Here is a 21,512-nt window from a genome sequence, read left to right on the forward strand (position 1 = left end):
TTCAAATTAAATTAAAACCTAAGATAATGAAAGGTATTTAAATTCTTTCTGCATAAAATTTCACAAATTAGGTGAACCTGTGGGCAAGGGCAACGTAAGGTGGAGGCGGCCTTTAGTGTCAACATCCAAATCAGTAAAATGTAATGAAATCTTACAATGCCCCATAAGCACGAAGATAATTAGCTAATATGATTTTCCATCAATATGATGCAAAGGTCAATTTCAAAGAAATACAGTAATAAAAAAATGATAGAAAAATAAAAATAGACCTACTGAAGGTTGTTGGTTGTACCTGAAGGGCTCCATCAGTTCACAAGCCCACCCTCGAGCACTTAATTTCGTGATTGATATTTGCCTTCTCCCCATCACCTTTCATCGAAGAATGAAAGGAGGTTCAATACACACACACACACATATATATATATATATATATGAAACACAGTTCCATACTGAAGCCAATTGCTAGTACCTACTGAAAAATCACAAAACATAAATGAGCCTACTTCAGTAATATGATATCCATTGTCTCATATTCTGATACACTATAACTTCTTTCACAAAATACAACATTTTCCAAGGTCATGTTCCCCTATTTTGAATCTCATGAGCGCATGAAACATCTACCTCATCTTCCCTCAGAGACTAAATACCAAGGGGAAGCTAGATGTTCATGTTACACAACCCGACTCTTAATTTCTGACACCCAATGTTCAATTTGAAAGCCATCATTATTTGGACAATCGGTAACCTCCTAAATCATCAATATGTTGTCATACAAACAGTTGATTAAACTTTAGCTACATATCAACTACACGGGGAGTTCAAATCAAGGGGAACGAGCACCAGGCTAAAGCAGTGTGCAGGAACTAACGACTTCTGTAAGAATCATGCATGTATCAATGACCAATTCCAGATTTTTCACCCACCACGGATTATTGTTGATGGTCAATCCAACCACCCTTCTTCGCGACATTCTTACTGGTCAGTACCACCATGTGCTCCAGAATTATCTTGATCCTCTTCCATATAACCACTGGCTTCACTAGTATCCCCTCCTGCACTTACATTATTTCCAATCACCTTCATTAGCATCTCCACCCTCTCACAAATTGCCCGAGGGCATTACTAATCCTTCCAACAAAAGCACTTAGAAGTTTGAAGGTAAGGAAAATCACCTCTTCTTCCCCAGGCATGAGGACCACTTCACCTCCACCATTCCTTACCACTTCTGCTATATGAGTATCCACCATTCCATAATTCTACAACGATATCAAGCTCCATCTCCTGCGAGGGGAAATCCAGGTTTTGCCATTAGCCTAAATTTAACCATGCCGTTTTCATTCAAAATAAATGAATAACCATAAACAAAAATCCAGCCAAGCCAAAACATATCTGTTGACAAAAGTAATCCATGTCTAAATTTAAAACCAGTTCAGCCATACTCAAACTAGAGTTAGGGAAACGTAGAAGTGTAAACACAATTTTAGTGCTGTGCTTTTATAGCATGACAAGCAAACATCCAATGCTACTACCCAGAAAAATACCAAGAATAGTTATGGATGAGGATGCCATGAATTGGTCGAAAAAACAGCTGACTGACAATAAACAGAAAAGTAACATGCCACAATCTTGTTGCATCTTCATCCCCAAATTCAAGCAGATTCCCAGTACAGCTTACTTTAAAAACAACCAAACCCACGCCCACAAACTATATTAAACACAATAATAACATGCTGAACCATTCAGCGGATAGGAGAGCACAAGCACAAAGGTTCGGAAGCACGACTTGAAATAATAAAAATTTCAATTGCAGCAAAACATATACTATAGCCGAAAACAATATCAAGTACGCTGTCGAACGAAAATTACCCAATACTGGCAGCCAAAGGACCCCCCTTCCCTCTCTTTTCATCCAGAGTTTCATTTATCTCTTCGGAGAAATGAAGATGGAATAATAAGAGAGAAATATAAAAAACCAAGCAAAATGAATGCCTGGAAAATTTTAAATTGTCAAACATATGCCAACCCAACCCATGAATAGCACGAAAGTAAATGAATGAAGTCACTTATGGTTTTCAAAGAAAGACAAGATGCATCAAGGGATCATTTCTTTGTTCAAAGCAATCAAAGAATAAGTGAAATGATATAAGAGAAATTATAAAATCAACCAAACTGCACGCCTGGAGTAGTTCACTATATCCTACTGGTTCGTACAAACCTGAAATTTCACGCCGAGGAGATACAGTTCATGCAGACTCATCGAAATCACTTCCAACCACAAGTGATCTTTTCTCCATGGCGGATATAGTAGCCAAAAACACAAAATCTTAAAATCTATCACACCGATAAATAGTTATTGAAAGAAAAAATAATTATAACGCAACCCAGTGATAAATCGAAAACATCGAAATGTTTGATGATATTACGAAAAGAAAAAAAACTACGGAAAAGAACTTTCAAGAATGTGCTCGAGGAGTAACATGGTGTTCAAGAAGATCAAAGGGGTGTTGATAAGAAGAGAGAGGTATCCCTTCTGTACTCTTCAAAAAACTTTTCAAGCATTGCATACTCATTTGCCCTAAGAGCAAATTTGTCAACACAAAAAAGTGCTCCCATTGGATCGTTGGTATCAATAGAAAGCATTAGCTTGTAGATCTCATGTGCAGATCGGTAACAGCCCCTACGAGCCATGTTCTGCGTGTGAGTGAATAGGGCCAAGAAAAGTGGCTTATTTGTGTCATGGCTATATTTCAGTTGACAGTTACCATGCAAAGGAGTGAATAATGGGTGTCATGCAGACTCTAATCCATGAAAGCATTTCACAAAATAATAAGCAGCATATTGGTGTTCTCTGCAATAGTTATGAGCATTTCAAAAATCTGTGCAATAATTAAAAGTGACTCAATATGATATAGTGATATCTTAAGATGCTTGCAATGCCATTGACATCATGCATCCCTATGGAAGCTTCAAAAGCTCTTTGAGCTTGCATATAAAGGTTAAAGCAAACATCTAACATAAAACTCCAAAAGCATATGTACTCACCTAAATTAGTTTTGCCCTTTCCAGTTAAACCAGATTGGAAGCCCTCTCCAATTTTGATATAGCAATTAACTAGTTCTAGCATAAAACTAAAGGTTCTAACCAATTGGATTGTAAATCAATCTAATTGGATTGCCATAGTTTTATGAGTGGAGGATTTGAAGCACTTAAATAACATACGCATAGGTAAACCGTAAATGTGTAAATAGACTACCAAATCATTATTTCGTGTTTAAATATAACAAAATCACATATACATGATAAAATTATAGGGGATATTCTAGTTTGGTTTATCCAATCTAAGCAGAATATAAAGAAACCGATCATGTCTCTAGTTCAATCACGATTCAGTTTTTAAAACATCCACAAAACCCAGGTATTTGAACCCCAAAATTCAACACTAACTTTTATACTAACACGTTGTGTTAAGCTAATAATGGTTTAAAGACAATGAAGAAAAATAAACATCGATTTGAAGACGACAACATTTACATCACCAACTTAGTCAACATTCCTACATGCTCAATGATATGGTAAAGATGAAGAAAATTGTAAACCTTGATCTAATATATTCTTCACGTGTAACATTTTCATATAACAACTATAACAAAAAAATTAAAAAGATTAGCCCTATGCTAACATATGACAGGATCTGCATAATTGAGTAAGGTCTAGGTCTACTTATAATGAAATACATCAGATCAACGTCCAATTGTCAATGTAAAGCAAGGTTATCCAGAGCAACTTCATAAGTAAGAACACATCTTAACATTTTATTATTAGAAAAGATTATGTAGATTGGAAATTACATCTTCCTCTCTTTGTTGGCTTTGGACCACGATTCATGGATATGACCTGCAAAGACACCTCACCATGCAACTAGTACAAAATGCAACGTCTAGGGACTTCTCTCTACCTTTTTGTTTCACATGGGGGAGCGTGAGGATTAAGATTACACGAGCAATTCTTCGAGATGGAGATAGGTCCAAGTTGTTTTTTTTCTTATGTCATACTGCAATTTGAATCTAACATTGGATGTCTGACTGACATTACAACCTATGGCCACAATTTGTGGGGTATCCTTTAGCTATGAAATTGGGTCATTATAACTCTCACAACTTCTGCTACATCTGCTAAAAACTGAACAAAGCACTGTTGAGCAAGACCAATAATTGCTTCATCTTCCGATCTTTACTTTATAGCAAAACCTTTAGGATGAATCTCCTCGATTTGTATAATTCTCTCACTATTGGTACTTATTCCAACTTGCACACATTGAGTATGAAGCATTGTTTATAGGTAGTCTTCAACTTTTTTCGTAGGTTTTTCCGTTTCTGTTGATCTAGAATGCCACAGTTGGGGACATTGTCGTGATGTTTTCTATGTTTTCAAGAAATCTTTTCAGTTTTTCAATAATTATTTCCAATATTAAAAGATAAAGGAAGTAAGACAAATAGGAAAACATAAAAAATGACGACGACACTTCTTTGGCTTAGTTAGAAGGAATTTGGCACTCATGTGAGGAAGAACCCATGGTCAGCTCAAAGTGGATCTGGACCTCCTTGCCAGCATTATTAAAATAGGAAATAGAAATCACATTTGCCCCTCTTTGTTGGGTTTGGATCTGCATTCGTGGATATGAGCTGGAATAAATCTTCTAAGACAATTTGATCCGACTACTGTCCTCTTCAATAGATACATCGTCTAGTAATTTCCACTTTCAAGAATCAGTGGGAGTTAAAAGGTTCATGTTGTAGTCATGGTTCCCCTAATGGCAGCCCAAACTATCCCTGGCCATGCAGCTAGTGCAAAACGCAACGTCCGGGGACTTTTTGTTTCACACGGAGGAGAGTGAGGACAAGGATTAAATGAACTATTCTTCAAGACAGTGAATAGTCCAAGTTGTTTGTTTCTTATCTTATGTTGCTATTTGAATCTAGCATTGGGATGTAAGACTAACTTTACAAAAAACTACCAGCGAGAGCCAAAGTTCTCTCCCAACACTAGGCCTTCTTCCCTTTTTATGTTGTAAGACGCAATTTATTATATTTATAGTAGGACTACCATAAAAAGCTTAAACATACCTGTACAAAATGACAAAACAAGATCAAGGGACTGACGGAACAGTCCAAACATCCACAAGAGAGAGCGTAGCTCTCTGGTTTCACGGCGAAACGAAACACACAAAGATAAATCCAAAATTGTTGGGGATTTTCCCCCTTTCATTAAGTATTTATCCTTTAGGTTTTCCTGTTACAAAATGGCCCATGGGCCCAAGACAATACCCCCTCATCCCATTAAGCCTAATCAAATAACCCTATACACATATCCCAAATTATACAACAATTATGAACATAAATTATATTTAATATACATTTTAACATATCGTAACATCCCCCCTCAAATTGATGATGGTAAGTCAACCAGCAACAATTTGCCAACCAAAAAATTATGTCGGGATTGAGACAATGCTTTGGTGAAGACATCGGCCACTTGAAGATCCGAAGAAATGTACAGTAGAGATATTACCCGGTGCTCCAAAGTGTCGCGGATGGAGTGACAGTCAACCTCAATATGCTTGGTACGCTCATGAAAAACCGGATTGGCTACAATCTGTATAGCACTTGTATTATCTACATGAAGCGGTGTAGATGAGGGTTGAGGAAACTGGAGCTCAGCAAGAAAACCACGGAGCCAAATAACTTCCGAACATGCAGTAGACATAGCACGATACTCGGCCTCGGTAGATGACTTGGACACTCGATCTTGTTTCTTACATTTCCAAGAAATCAGTGCATCGCCTAAAAACATACACCAGCCTGTAGTAGAGCGACGGGTATCGGGACACCCTGCCCAATCAGCATCACTGTAGGCAACCAGATGTAGCGCGGAGCTAGTAGGAAAGAATAAACCACGAGCGGGGGAGCCGCGCATATAGCGGATGATGCGCTGAACTGCCGTAAGATGAAAGTGTCGAGAAGATGCCATAAACTGATTGACCTTATGAACAACATAGGAAATGTCCGGGCAAGTAGTAGTCAAGTAGATGAGACTCCCGACTAGTCGTCGATAGATAGTCGGATCATCAAGGAGAGTCCCTTTATCTTTCCGATATTTGACATTGACCTCCATAGGGGTAGCCACCGAAGATGTGTCCTCCAACCCAGCGAGTGTGATTAGATCTTGAATATACTTATGTTGGTTTAAGAAAATACCTTTGAGTGTGTGATGGACCTCCAGCCCTAAGAAGTAGGTGAGGCGTCCAAGATCCTTCATATGAAAAGTGGCATGCAACACCTTCTGAAGCGTGGTAATCAGTCCAGAGTCAGTGCCAGTAATGATGATGTCATCCACATAAACCAAGAGATTGACCATGCCTGCAACAGACTTATGATAAAAGAGGGAGGAATCATACTGACTCTGGGTAAACTGGTGGAGGATAAGGGTGCTACGAAATTTCTCAAACCAAGCCCGGGGGGCTTGTTTAAGCCCATATAAAGGATGTCGTAGCTTGCAGACGTGATCAAGAGAAGATGTAGACATACACGAGGGAAGCTTCATATAGACATCTTCCTGCAGATCACCGTGGAGAAAGGCATTCTTCACATCCATCTGATGCAATGGCCAAGATTGAGAGGCTACAATGGCTAAGATAGTACAGACTGTGGTCATCATGGCAACTGGGGCAAAAGTTTCCTCATAATCAATCTCATATTTCCACAAGGCGGGCTTTGTACCGATCCAACGATCCATCGGAACGCAGCTTGACAGAGAAGACCCACTTACTTCCAAGAGGCCAAATAGTAGGAGGGCAAGCCACAATGTCCCAGGTGTGATTCTCCTCTAGCGCTTGTAGTTCAGTTTGGATGGCTTTTTGCCAACACGCATGTGTTATAGCCTGTTTATATTTAGAAGGAATGGAAATAGAAGACAAAGTAGCTACCAGAGATACAGGGGAGGGAAAACCATACCGGTCAGGAGGGTGAGAACTACATGTGGATCTGCGAAGATGGAGGGGAGCAGGAGCAGAGGGGGGATCAGGAGCAAGCGCTAGATCAGAAGGAGGAGAGGGCAGCGAAGCCGTGGGTTGAGGCTCATCAAAGCTCGGCAAACTAGACAAAGAGGTAGACGGAAGTGTAACTTGAGAGGGAAAGAAATATTGGTTTTCAAAGAAGACCACATTCCGAGAAACACGGACTCGACGCGCCTGAGGATCATAGCAAACATAGCCCTTTTGAGAACCGGCATACCCAAGAAATGCACACATAACGGATTGAGCTGTAAGTTTATGTCATTCATGATTAAGTAAATGCACAAAAAAAAACACAACCAAACGTCTGAAGATCTGTGTAGGACAGAGAATAACCGAATAATTTAACAAAGGGAGAGACATGATGCAAGACAGGCGAGGGCAGGCGGTTAATTAAATGGACGGAGGTAGAGAGAGCTTCACACCAAAACCTAGGAGGAACGGATGATTCAATGAGAAGGGTGCGGACCATATCAAGAAGGTGACGATTTTTGCGCTCAGCAACACCATTTTGTTGGGGTGTCGAGGGACAAGAACGTTGAGAGATAATGCCTTTGTTTTGAAGAAATTCTTGGAATTTTGCCGACATGTACTCGCCTCCAGAGTCGGAGCGGAGTACTTTAAGGTGAGCGGATAACTGGGTTTCAATGAGTGCAAGAAACCTCTTAAAAATGACAAAAACATCAGACTTAGCTCGTAAGAAGTAGACCCAGGTAAATCGACTAAATTCATCAATAAAGGTGACAAAGTATTTAATTTGTGCATGCGAGATAACGGGAACAATTCCCCAAACATCACTATGAATAAGGTCAAAGCAGTGGGAGGCATGATGCAGAAATGATAGAGTTTTACTTTTGCCAAGTTTACATGGTGAACAGTCAAAAGACGTGTCACGAGAAGTACAATCTTGATTGCCTAATAAACCCGATTTAAATAATGTACGAAGTACAACCGAGTTTGGGTGGCCTAGACGTCTATGCCACAACTTAGGGCCAGATCCAAGAACATTACAAGCAAAAGAAATTACAGGAGAACGTGGAATAACAGTGGATAGAAAGACTTTAAGTGGAAATAGCCTGCTCACTTTAGGCCCCTTCGCGATCACCTTCCCCGACGCTTGATCCTGCACAACACAGCCAAAGCGAGAAAACTGAACATTACAGTTTTTATCAACCAATTGACCAACAAATAAAAGGTTTGTCGACAGGTCAGGAGACACAAAGACATCAGCTAAAGATGGAGAGAGATCACCAACAATACTGATAGGCAGAGTGCTGCCATCAGCAGTGTTGATGTGCAGATTGCCATCATACTTTCGGACATTCGAAAGAAATACCATGGTTGAGTAGAAAGGTTCTGTTTACCTGAGATACCAAAAGTAGAAAAGGCAAAAATGATCATCTGTTGTACCATTTCAGGAGTGAGAGTGGTGGAACTGGCAGGTGCTGGTGGAACAGGAATGAAAGGGACTGAAACGGCAGGCGGCAATGTGGCAGAACTAGATGTACCGGTGGATGCATGATAAGCTGTAGGCTTCCTCCGTGGAGATCGTGTAGGGCAAACGGTGATGTGATGACCCGGCTTCTTACAGTAGCTACAGAATAGAACCGACTTCTTGGGGCAGTCCCGAACAAAGTGACCATAAGCCTTGCAGTGGAAGCACTGAACAGAACTGGTGTCCCAACCCTGAGGCCTTCCTTGTGCTACATAAGCTACAGGAGCCGAGAGATCAGCCTGAACGCAAGGGTCCATGCCAGCCTGAGTAGTAAGGCGCTGCTCCTCCCGGAGAAGTTCACTCAAAACAGGCATCTAGGGACGGCACCGGATGACGATTCATCAGATGTGATCGAGCAATCTCAAACTCGGGACGAAGCTTCATCAAGAATTGATCCCGTTTATTGGTGTCATGTACAGCTTGCACAGCAGAGAGAGCAGCAGTAGGGACATCCTCGTAAACAATGTCAGTGTAGTTAGCCCATAGATTTTGGAAGCCCGAGAAATATTCTTCAATCGAACGACTGCCTTGGGTGAAATTTGCAAGTTCATATTCAACTTGAAATCGACGGGTCGTGCTGGTTTGACGATAAACCTTGTGAAGGTAATTCCACATATCGGCGGCAGTTTTGTAGGGCCTCAGATTTGGGACTAGGTGAGGCTCAAGAGACCCAAGTATCCAAGTCATGACTCTAGCATCCATGATGATTCATTTTGACAAGGCGTCAGCATCGCCAGGTGCCGGATCACTCCCATCAATATGACCCCATAAACCTCTTCCCTGAACAAATAACCAAAACTGAAATTCCCAAGTACCGTAGTTCTTGCCCGTGAACCGAATAGGAGCGAAATTGGACTTGTCAGCTGACATGATAAAATTGAATCTAGCAAAATTCCCAATGCACCACCGCAAGATAAGAAATTCCAAATATACCCCCACTTTTCGGAAATTGCAAATAGACCCTTCATTCCCCCTTCCGGCGAGTTTCCCGGAGAGAACCCCCGTCCCGTTGTAGCTTTTCCGTCAACAAAACCACCGATGGAGCTTTTCTGACGACAGAACCACAACGTTTCCGAGCTCGGAGAATACTTTCCGAAAACCCCTTTCGTTTCCCCTTCCGGCGAGAACCCCCTTCCTGGTAACGGAACCCCCGTAACTCGTCCGGCAACGGAACCACCCGACAAGTATTTCCGACAGCGCCCGAAATCAATGCCGAAAGCGAAGAGAAAAAAAATTCGTCGGACAACGCAGGTCGTTGGATAAAAATACGTCGGACGATTACTCTTCAAAGCTCTGATACCATGACAAAACAAGATCAAGGGACTGACGGAATAGTCCAAACATCCACAAGAGAGAGCGTAGCTCTCTGGTTTCACGGCGAAACGAAACACATGAAGATCAATCCAAAATTGTTTCCGTTGGGGATTTTCCCCCTTTCATTAAGTACTTATCCTTTAGGTTTTCCTGTTACAAAATGGCCCATGGGTCCAAGATAATACCCCCTCATCCCATTAAGCCTAATCAAATAACCCTAAACCCTAAACCCTTATATCCCAAATTATACAACAATTATGAACATAAATTACATTTAATATACATTTTAACATATCGTAACACAAAACACAAAAAAAAAACAAAAAACAAAAAAAAAATTCGGAGTGATGAAACTTTTGGAGTTGTAGAATGGGAAGGTTGAACCTTTGTTTCTAGAGGCTCCAAAGTCATCGTGTCCTTGTAATGGTTCATTAAAGACCTTTTTTTCAGTACGTAAAGAGCATTTTGTGTATACACAAAAATATAGGTGAACAGACAACTTGTTATGTTTTACTACTAAAGTGATCTCTTATCTTAATTAGAAGGCATTATTTTACGGGCAAAATAACTTCTCTTCATCTCCTAAAAACACAATAATTATCTGGAAAAAAAAGGAAAGTTTCTTGGAAGACTTTTTATTTTATTTTTGATAAAGATGTATTGCATTAAAAGGCGAAAACTTACAAAGAAAGAGGGAGCAGGTCCCTAACAACAAGATGTTGGAGGGATGCTCCCTGCTTGGCAAGCACATCTGCTGTTGAATTTGCAGATCTCGGAATGTGAGACCAAATACAAGAAAATAATGAGGTAATCTCTAAAATCTCCTAGAAGATTTCCCAATGCCTCCATGGCGGAAAGGAGGTGCCTCGACCCCAACCAATGACTACCTTGGAGTCCCCTTCAATGTGAATTGGGCCACTACATTTATCTTTGAACACCCGGAGCCCATTGAGAAGACCATGTAGCTCTGCAGACATTAAATCGGAGATACCTAATGGACCCGCATAAGAAATACACTGATTGTCAGATGAGTCCGAAATCACACCTCCGAAACTTGCAATCCCCGGATTGCCTAAAGAAAAATCATCAAAATTCAATTTTAAGTATCCAACCTCTGAGGACATCCACTCCTTCATAACTTGAATCTTAGTCCCCAAATGCATCCTTGCCAGGTTGCTCCAGTTTTCACGAATGGTGGTGCCCTTGAAAGAGCAGAAAGGCTTTTTTGTTAGGAACCAAGTGGAAATTTGACCTGTCACTTTTTCTACTACTCTTTCCTCATATTCAAATTTAGCCTCGAACCGCCTCCTATTACGTTCATTCCAAAGCCCCCATGGCACAAAACTAGCACATGCTAATAGCATCATTTTACCAAGCCCAGGAAGGGGATAGCCAGAGATTGACTTGCTAAAACCGAAAAAATCTGCAGATATATATATATTTGCAGACCCACTTTGCACAAGACAGAGGTCCACACCTTCCAAGAGAACTGGCATAATAGCAGGGTATGGCTGGCAGATTCTGCTTCAATGTTGCAAAAAGGACATAGTAGGTCTACAGAGGGGTGACCCCTTCTTTGAAGCACATCCGCCGTAAGGATCTTATTATGGCAAGCACTCCACATGAAGAATTTTACCTTTGGAGGGGCACAGAGACGCCACACAAAGTAGATATCATGCTCGTTCTGCGTTGAGTCCGAACCATTAATGTGTCGGTATGCAGATACAACTGAGAATTTACCGCTTTTGTCAGGCCACCATATTAGCTTGTCTGCATTAGAAGGCATCATCCTGACATGATTCAAAGAATCCAGTAAACAACTTGCTTCCATAGCCTCTGTATCAAAAAGACCCCTTCGGGGGTGGAGGCTCAAACCACCCCCCTCGAAAGCATCTGCCACTGTTATCTCCCTTTGAGTGGAAATAAGGAAGAGACTTCTAAAAAAGTGTCTCAAAGGTTCATACCCTGTCCACCAATCGTCCCAAAATTTAAGAGACCTGTCGCTGCCCACAAAGAATCTACAAGCTGAGAAGAAATCCTGAAGAAGCAAATAAAGAGATCTCCAAATTGAGGATAGCCCTCTCTGATTTCCCCCGGACATCTACCATAAAGAATTCCAACCCAACTTGGTACGAACCATATCCTTCCAGAGGTTTGATGAATTTGTGTTGAACTTCCATATCCACTTAAGGAGCAAGGCTTTGTTCATTTCTTTTGATTTCCGAATCCCTAGTCCACCTAATTTCTTAGGCAAACATACTTCATCCCATCTAACCAGGTGATATTTCAAGGAGTCACTCGAACCTCTCCAAAAGAATCTTCTTTTCAATTTATCCATGGTTTTGCATACCGAAGACGGGCAAGGCATAAAGGACAACGCATAGTTTGGGATGCCAGCAATACATGACTTGAGGAGAATCAGTCTACTTGCTTTGCTGAGGAGCCGCCCCTTCCAAGTTGCTAACCGAGCTTCAATTTTTTCCACCACCGGGTTCCATAAGCTTTGAGAAATACGCCCAAGAAAGAGAGGGAGACCAAGATATTTTGTAGGAAGAGAAGTAGTAGAGCAACCAAATAAACTTGCCATCTCTGCAAGATTCTCCTGGTCCACATTAAATCCTATGAGAGTGGTTTTCCCCCAATTAACTTTCTGCCCATATGCTATTTCAAAAAACCCCAATACTGCCTGTATCCTCCTTGCACTGTGCATATCACCGACTCCAAAAATAATAGGATCGTCTATGTATACTGCAGAATCGGAATATTAAAAGCCTGGTGAGGACTTGTTGGGGATAGCCATCCAAGGTCGACCGCTGAATAGAACATAGCGGACAGGAATTCTGCTACTATGTTAAATAGGAGCGGGGAAAGAGGGTCCCCTTGTCGAATACCCCTGGTTCCTTTAAAATATCCACATACCGAGTCGTTGAGTATAAGGGAATATGATGCTGAACCCACACAATTCTTGATCCAAAATCGCCATTTTTTTCCAAATCCCATTTTTTCCACTATTTCATCAAGCAAGATCCAATTAACTCTATCAAAAGTTTTTTCAAGATCAAGCTTTAGGGCGATTCTCGGGTCCTGGTGCCTGAAATGGTCCACAAGCTCGTGCGCAGCCATTGTGGAGTCTAAAATCTCTCTCCCCTTAAGGAAGGTGCCTTGACCTCTGTGGATGACGATGGGAAGCACTACCTTTAAACGATGTGCTAAGATTCTCGCAATGATTTTATATGCACTCGTAACAAGACTGATGGGGCGAAAATCCTCAAGTTTCTCAACACTAGCTTTTTTCGGAACCAATGTGATAAATGACGCGCCAATACTGCGGTATGTGATGCCATTTCTGAAGAAGTCGTGGATCATAGCACTTATATCTTCCTTTAGACGAGCCCAAAATTTTTTCATAAAGTCCCCATTAAAACCATCTGGGCCCGGTGCCCTATCACTCTCCATGCCCAAGACAGCCCGCTCAATTTCGGCCGAAGAGAAGGGAGATTCAATTAGTGCTGCAGCTGCTGTGGAGATGCGAGAAAAGCTAATGTGTGCGAGCTTCAGCCTTCTAGTACACTCCTCCGAATATAACTCTGTAAAAAACTTAACCAGCTCGTTAGTAATTGAAATCCAACACGACGTTACCTCATTATTAATGCATAATGAGGTAATTCGATTGGATCTCCTTTTTGTCGAGGCGACGACATGGAAAATTTTGGTATTTGCATCTCCTTCTTTTAGCCATTTAAATCTGGCTCTTTGCTTCCATCGAACCTTCTCTTGGTGCAGGATAGTATTGAGCTTAAAGTACCTTTGTTCCTCCACTAAGTCCAGAGCTGCAATCTGAGAGATGAGGAAAGCCTTCTCAGCAACCAAAGAGGTATGACGACTAGTGGCCCACTCCTTAATTTTTCCTTTGATGAAGCGCAACTTTAAGGGGAATGCCCACTCCCGTCTACAAAGACTCGGACCCGCATCCCACCAACCATCAATAAGAGACTCAAAATTTTCCTCCATTAGCCAAGAGTTTTCAAAACGAAAAGGTGAGGGCCCCCATTTTTCAAAAACTGATGTCAACAAGATAGGCCAATGATCTGAGCCTACCTTATTCAGAACTCTCCAGTAACATTCCCAAAGCCAGTTGTTACAAGCCAAGAACCAATCCAATTTTGATAATATGGGTTGCTACTGACCGTTTGTCCATGTGTAATTCTTCCCGGATAAGGGAATCTCATCCAAATCATTCCCCCCAATGAAGTCTGAGAAGCCTCGCATAGAAGCTGTAATGCGGGTAGCCGGGGGGCTCTTCTCATGACAGTATCTGATGGCATTGAAATCCCCTGCAAGGAGCCATGGGAGATTCCAATTCTTCAGAAGCGAACTAAGCTCTTCCCAGAATAGGCTACGATCCCTGTAACTAGTTGGACCATATACTCCACCCACACACCAAATTCTGTCAGTGGAGAGATCTCTAAACTGTATACCCAAAGAGAAACGACCGTCCATGATATTAAGAGAGTCAAACTTTGTCGTGTCCCATGCGACAAAAATACCTCCGGAATGGCCAATAGCATTCACCGCTGCCCACTTAATTGAGGGGCACGACCAAAGTTCTTTGGCAATAGCATCTGTCATCTCTTGACATTTTGTTTCTTGGAATATGACTATTGAAGGCTTGAATTGAGAGAGGTAACGTGATATCGTGCCGCGCTTTCAGGTAGTGTCAATCCCTCTGACATTCCAAGACAACAAGATCATTTGCTACCTCGGCCATGAACTCCCAACGCCAGAATGTCCCCATTCAACTGACCTTGATACATCACGCCCATTAGGCGTGCTAATTCCATCATATTTTGCCATGTCTCTTCATCATACTTTTGACTCTCCATGTGAAGTTCCTTTTCAATACACTCAGCTCTATCAGTGGGAGGAGCCGTATCTATATTCTTTTTTACAGCAAAGCTAGAAGCTTCTCTCTGTGGTAAATTAGTTTCCAGGTGTCCTCTACTTCTCTGGTAAGTAGTCCATATAGGGGGAGAGCTTGGATGCATGCTAGGGAGTTTTCCTTTGTCTGGGTAGTCTACCTGGTCAGTCTCCATTTGAGTGCTCATTAATTCTGTAGCATTCGCCAACCTTTCTTTTCTCAGAGGGTCTGAGCCTTGCTCGGCAGGAATTGGAAGAAGACTTAGAGTAGCTCCTGGAATATGTTCATTCCATTCCCCAAAAGAGACAGAAGCCAGAGGGAAGACAGATTCGTGGCTATTTCCTGATTTAGAGCCCGATGTGTTTACTAATTCCTCGAGCTGACATGCACGTGAGGCTCTTGGCTCGAGGTTCAAATTTATATTCTCTTTTTGCCTTTCTGTAATCTCAGGATGAGTGGGGGGATATTTCTATTGGATCTTGGACCTAGATGAAAAGAAAGACATGATAGGAGAGAGGGTGTTCTTGGGATTTGAAAAAATTGAAATACCAGTATCATCCGAGAGGTGGGAAGTGTCAGATTCGATTTCCGAACCGGGCTCTTTTATCAGGATACGCCGACACTTTATTTTTGAATTTTGAAGGGACACGATTTCCGAGACTGTATCAGTACTCGGGACACCCATTTCATTTGAATTTTGAAATAAAGTGAAGAGGGAATGAGTGCTCTACTTGTTGGAAGACTAAGAAGCCATTACGACACTCTCCCAACCTAAAGAATAGGAATGGCAAAATCGGAGAAGTGGTTCGGCGTGAACTCCCATATGAGTGGAAAGGAAGAAAGCTAAGAAAAAAGGACGGTAGGGTGGTTTCCTCTGCCTGTTGACGAACTCCCATGGCTACTGCAACATCTGCTAAAAAATGAACAAAGCACTATTGAGAAACACCAATACTTGCTTCTTCTTCCGATCTTTGCTTTTTAGAAAAACCTTTAGAGTGAATCCGCTCGACCTGTATAATTTCCTCATTCTTGCAACTTATTCCAACTTACACATATTGAGTATGAAGCATTGTTTAGAGGTGGTCTTCAACTTTTTTCGTAGGTTTTTCTATTCCACTAATCTAAAACGTCACTGTTGGGAAAGCGTCATGATGATTTTTTAGTTTTCAAGAAATCTATACATTTTTTTGATAATTTTTGCCAATAGTAAAAGATGAAGTAAGACAAAAAGGGAAACATGACAAATCACCACGACTCTTCTTTGGCTTATGTACAAGGGGTAAGACACTTGTGTGAGGAGGAACCAATGATCCAACAATCCAAAGATTATTTCGACCTCCTACCTTTGATATTACTATAATAGGAAATGGAAATCATGTCTCCCCCTCAATGTTGAGTTCGTATCTCAATCCATGGATATGAGTTGGAAGAAATCTTGTACGATAATTTGATCCCACTATACTCTTTGTGTTGTTCTTCGAGATGGAGATTGGTCCAAGTTGTTTGTTTTCTTATTTCATATTGTTATCTTAACATTGAATGTATGCCTCACTTTACAACATATGACCACAATTGCTGGGGTATCTTATAGCTATGAAATGGGGTAATTGTAATAAGAATATTTGACTTGTTCCTCTTATCTATTTCACTAGTAAAAGCCAAAGTTATCTCCCAACACTAACCTCTTTCTCTCAGCCTTCTACCCTTTTTACATTATTAGACGCATTAAGGTAGCACTACTATAAAAAACTTCAAAATACTTGTTTCATTATTCAACAAAATAAGAGGGAAGAAACTTTCGGAGTTGCAGAATGGGAAGCTTCAACCTTTGCTTCAAGAGCCTCCAAAGACATGATGTTCTTAAAATGGAGTAATTAGATACTTTTTTTAGTAAGGGAATTGTGAGTATACACAAAATATTAGTGTATAGACAACTCGATCTCTTATTTTAATTACAAACATTATTTTGTGGGCAAAATAACTTCTATTCATCTTCTGAAAATGCAATAATTAACCAAAAAAACAAAAAAAACAAAAAGTTTTCTTATAAGAGTAAGTAGCCATTAGAATACTCTCCCAACCCTAAGAATAGGAATCACATAAAAGGAGAAGTGGCTCTTTGTGAACTTCCATATTAGTGGAAAGGAAGAAAGCTATGAAAAAGGAGGAGAGGATGGTTTACTCTTCTCTGTTGACGAACTCTCACGGCTAATCTTACATCTGTTAAAAAATGAATAAAGGACCATTGACCAACACCAATACTTACTTCTTCTTTTGATATTTACTTGTTATAAAAAACTTATAAGTAAATCTCTTCAACCTGTATAATTTAAATTTCACAAGTTGAGTATGAAGCACAATTTAGAGGTGGTTGTCAACTTTTTACGTATGCTTTTTCCTTTCCACTGATCTAGAATGTCATTGTTGGGAGAACATCATGATGTCTTCTACGCTTTCAAGGAATCTTTTCATTTTTTTCAATAACTCTTGCAAATATTAGAAGAAGGACGTAAAATAGAGAGGAAAACATAGCAAATCACAACAACACTTCTTTGGCTTAGATATGAAGGATCTGGCACTCATGCAAGGAAGAACTCATGGTCAACTCAAAGAGTATCTGGACCTCCTTCGCGATATTATTGAAATAGGAAATCACATTGCCCCCTCTTTGTTGGGTTTGGATCACAATTCGTGGATATGACCAAAAACGATACCTTGCCATGCAACTAGTGCAAAACAAAACGTCTAGGGACTTTTCTCTACCTTTCTATTTCACATGGGGGAGAATGAGGAAGGGGATTATATGAGCTATTCTTCGAGATGACGATAGGTCGAAGTCGTTTCTTTTCTTATCTAATATTGCAATAACATTGGATGTATGACTGACTTTACAACCTATGGCCACAATTTGTGGGGTATCCTTTAGCTATGAAATTGGGCTATTATAATTGTCACGGCTACAGCTACATCTTCTAAAAAATGAAAAAAGCACCGCTGAACAAGACCAATAACTGCTTCTTCTTCCGATCTTTACTTTTTAGCAAAACCTTTAGGGTGAATCTCCTCGACTTGTATCATTCCCTCACTGCCGGTACTCATTCCAACTTCCACACATTGAGTATGAAGCATTGTTTATGGGTAGTCTTCAATTTTTTTCGTAGGTTTTTCTGTTTCTATTGATCTAGAATGCCACAGTAGGGGACAACGTCGTGAGGTTTTCTAAATTTTCAAGAAATCTTTTCATTTTTTCAATAACTATTTCCAATATTAAAAGATGAAGGAAGTACGACAAATAGGAAAACATAAAAAATGACGACAACACTTCTTTGGCTTAGTTAAAAGGGATTTGACGCTCGTTTGAGGAAGAACCCAGGTCAGCTACAAGTGTATCTGGACCTCCTTGCCAGTATTAATAAAATAGGAAATAGAAATCACATCTGCACCACTTTGTTGGGTTTGGATCTCCATTCGTTGATATGAGCTGGAATAAATCTTCTAAGACAATTTGATCCGACTGTCCTCTTCAATAGATACACCGTTGAGTAATCTCCACTTTCAACCATCAATCGGAGTTAAAGGGATCATGTTGTAGTCATGGTTCCCCTAATGGCAGCCCAAACTATCCCTGGCCATGCAGCTAGTGCAAAACACAACGTCCAGGGACTTCTCTCTACCTTTTGTTTCACACGAAGGAGAGTGAGGACAAGGATTACATTAATTATTCTTCAAGACGAAGAATAGTCCAAGTTGTTTGTTTCTTATCTTATGTTGCTATTTGAATCTAGCATTGAGATGTAAGACTAACTTTACAAAATATGGCCACAATTTATGGGTTATTCCATACCTATAAAATGGGGTTACTATAACAAGGATAGTTGACTTGTTCCTCTCCTCTACATCAAAAGCGAGAGCCAAAGTTCTCTCCCAACATTAACATCTTTCTCTTGGCCTTCTTCCGTTTTTACATTATAAGAGATGCAAGTTATTATAATTATAGCAGTACTACCATAAAAAGCATGAAAATACCTATTCCATTATACAAAAAGAGAGAGAGAGAGAGAGAGAAGAAACTTTGGGAGTTGTAGAATGGGAAGATAGGGAAGGTTCAACCTTTGTTTCAAGAGGCGCCAAAGTCATTGTATCCTTATGGTTCATTAAAGACTTTATTCAGTACGTAAAGAGAATTGTGTTTGCACAAAAATATAGGTGAATAGATAACTCGTTATGTTTTACTACAAAAGTGATCTCTTATCTTAATTAGAAGCATTATTTTATGCGCAAAATAACATCTCTTCATTTCCTAAAATCGCAATAATTATCTGGAAAAAAAAGTAAATGTTTTCTTGGAAGACTAAGTAGCCATTACGACGCTCTCCCAACCCCAAGAATAGGAATGGCAAAATTGGAGAAGTGGCTCGGCGTGGACTCCCAGATCAGTGGAAAGGAAGAAAGCTAAGAAAAAAGGACGGTAGGCTGGTTTCCACTGCTCGTTGATGAACTCCCACGGCAACTACTACATCTGCTACAAATGACCAAAGCACTATTGAGAAACACCAATACTTGCTTCTTCTTCCGATCTTTCCTTTTCAGCAAAACCTTTAGAGTGAATCTCCTCGACCTGTATAATTTCCTCATTGTTGCAACATATTCCAACTTACACACGTTGAGTATGGAGCATTGTTTAGAGGTGGTCTTCAACTTTTTTCGTAGGTTTTTTCCGTTCCACTGATCTAAAATGTCACTGTTGGGAAAGCATCATGATGTTTTTTTAGTTTTCAAGAAATCTTTACATTTTTTTTGATAATTTTTGCCAATAGTAAAAGATGAAGTAAGACAAAAAGAGAAACATGACCAATCACCACTACTCTTCTTTGGCTTATGTACGAGGGGTATGACACTCGTGTGAGGAAGAATCAATGGTCCAACAATCCAAAGATTATTTGGACCTCCTACCTTTGATATTACTGAAAGTGGAAATGGAAATCAATGTCTCCCTCTCATTATTGGGTGCCGTTCTCAATCCATGGATATGAGTTGGAAGAAATCTTGTAAGATAATTTGATACGACTATACTCGCATAGTTCTTCGAGATAGAGATTGGTCCATGTTGTTTATTTTCTTATTTCATATTGCTATCCGACTAACATTAGATGTATGACTGATTTTACAACATATGACCACAATTAATGCGGTATCCTATAGCTATGAAATGGGGTCATCATAATTTACTTGTTCCTCTTATCTATTTCATAAGTAAAAGCCAAAGTTCTCTCCCTACACCAACCTCTTTCTCTCGGCCTTCTACCCTTTTTACATTATTATAAGGCATTATTATATTTATATTATCGCTACCATATAAAACTTCAAAATACCTTTTCCATTATTTAAAAAAAACAAGAAACTTTCAAAGTAGCAGTATGGGAAGCTTCATCCTTTGCTTCAAGAGCTACCAAAATCATGGTGTTCTTATAATGGGGTAATTAGATACTTTTTTAAGTAAGTAAAGGGAATTATATGTTTTTTTTTCATAATTTTTGCCAATAATAAAAGATGAAGTAAGACAAAAAGGGAAACATGACAAATCACCATGTCACTTCTTTGGCTTTTGTACAAGGGATCTGGTGCGCCTGTGAGGAAGAACATATGGTCCAACAATCCGAAGAATATTTGGACCTCCAAGCTTTGATTTTTTATTTTTATTTTTGAGTAAAAAGGTGTGTATATATTGCTAGAGGAAAAAGGAAAGAGAACAATACCTGGCTGAAAAATACCTTCCTCCACAACAAGATGTTAGAGGGAAACGCCTAATTTAGCCTGTATATCCGCTAGGTGGTTAACGGATCTAAAAATGTATTACCAATTACATTGCAATTGAGAAATTAAATTATAGATATCCTAGCTTTGATATTACTGAAATAGGAAATGGAAATCATGTCTCCACCTCATTGTAGGGTTCGGATCTCAATCCGTGGATATGAGTCGAAAGAAATCTTGTAAGATAATTTGATCCCACTGTAAACTCCATGTCTGTCGTATTCTGGCCTAAACACAATCAGACACACGCCAAGATGAACAAAATTGATGTTTTATGGCAATTCACTCCATACAAAACACACCTTCCATTGAAATTCAAATAAACATTTAAGAACCGTTTGCCTTCACTTACAAGGGAAGAAAAGACCAGAACGCATTTTAAGATAACTTTAAGCAACTTGGAATTCTTTTTTTTAGTGGCAAAAAATAAAAAAGTTTATTGAGTGAATCCTCCTTTTTTTCACAAAAGAACCATATCATTGCTTTAAAAGAGCTATATCATCGCACCATGATATGGATATGGTTTCCATTCTCAAAACTTCAAATTAAATTAAAACCAAAGATAATGAAAGGTATTTAAATTCTTTCTATATAAAATTTCACAAATTAGGTGAACCAATGGGAAAGGGCAACGTAGGGTGGAGGCAGCCTTTAGTGTCAATATCCAAATCAGTAAAATGTAATGAAATTTTACAATGCTCCATAAGCACGAAGATAATTAGCTAATATGATTTTCCACAAATATGATGCAAAGGTCAATTTCAAAGAAAAAGAATAAGAAAATAATGTGAGAAAAATAAAGATAGACCTACTGAAGGTTGTTAGTTGTACCTGAAAGGCCCAATCAGTTCACGAGCCCACCCTCGAGCACTTAATTTCGTGATTGATATTTGCCTTCT

General features: G+C 39.8%; 1 long non-coding RNA gene across 1 annotated transcript; it reads right to left on the reverse strand.

The window, feature by feature from the left end:
• Nucleotides 1–220: 220 nt before the first annotated feature.
• LOC137962390 (uncharacterized) lies at nt 221–21,512 on the reverse strand. Its single transcript, XR_011115124.1, has 4 exons — nt 21,445–21,512; nt 1,176–1,284; nt 927–1,055; nt 221–369 (listed from the first exon to the last, which is right to left on the reverse strand). It is a non-coding gene; the product is annotated as an uncharacterized lncRNA (long non-coding RNA).

Source organism: Aristolochia californica, unplaced genomic scaffold (assembly GCF_029961685.1).
Source record: "Aristolochia californica isolate CCGP_79_NKW_82.1479 unplaced genomic scaffold, dmAriCali1.0.hap1 SCAF_1, whole genome shotgun sequence".
In the NCBI taxonomy this organism is placed as follows: domain Eukaryota; kingdom Viridiplantae; phylum Streptophyta; class Magnoliopsida; order Piperales; family Aristolochiaceae; genus Aristolochia; species Aristolochia californica.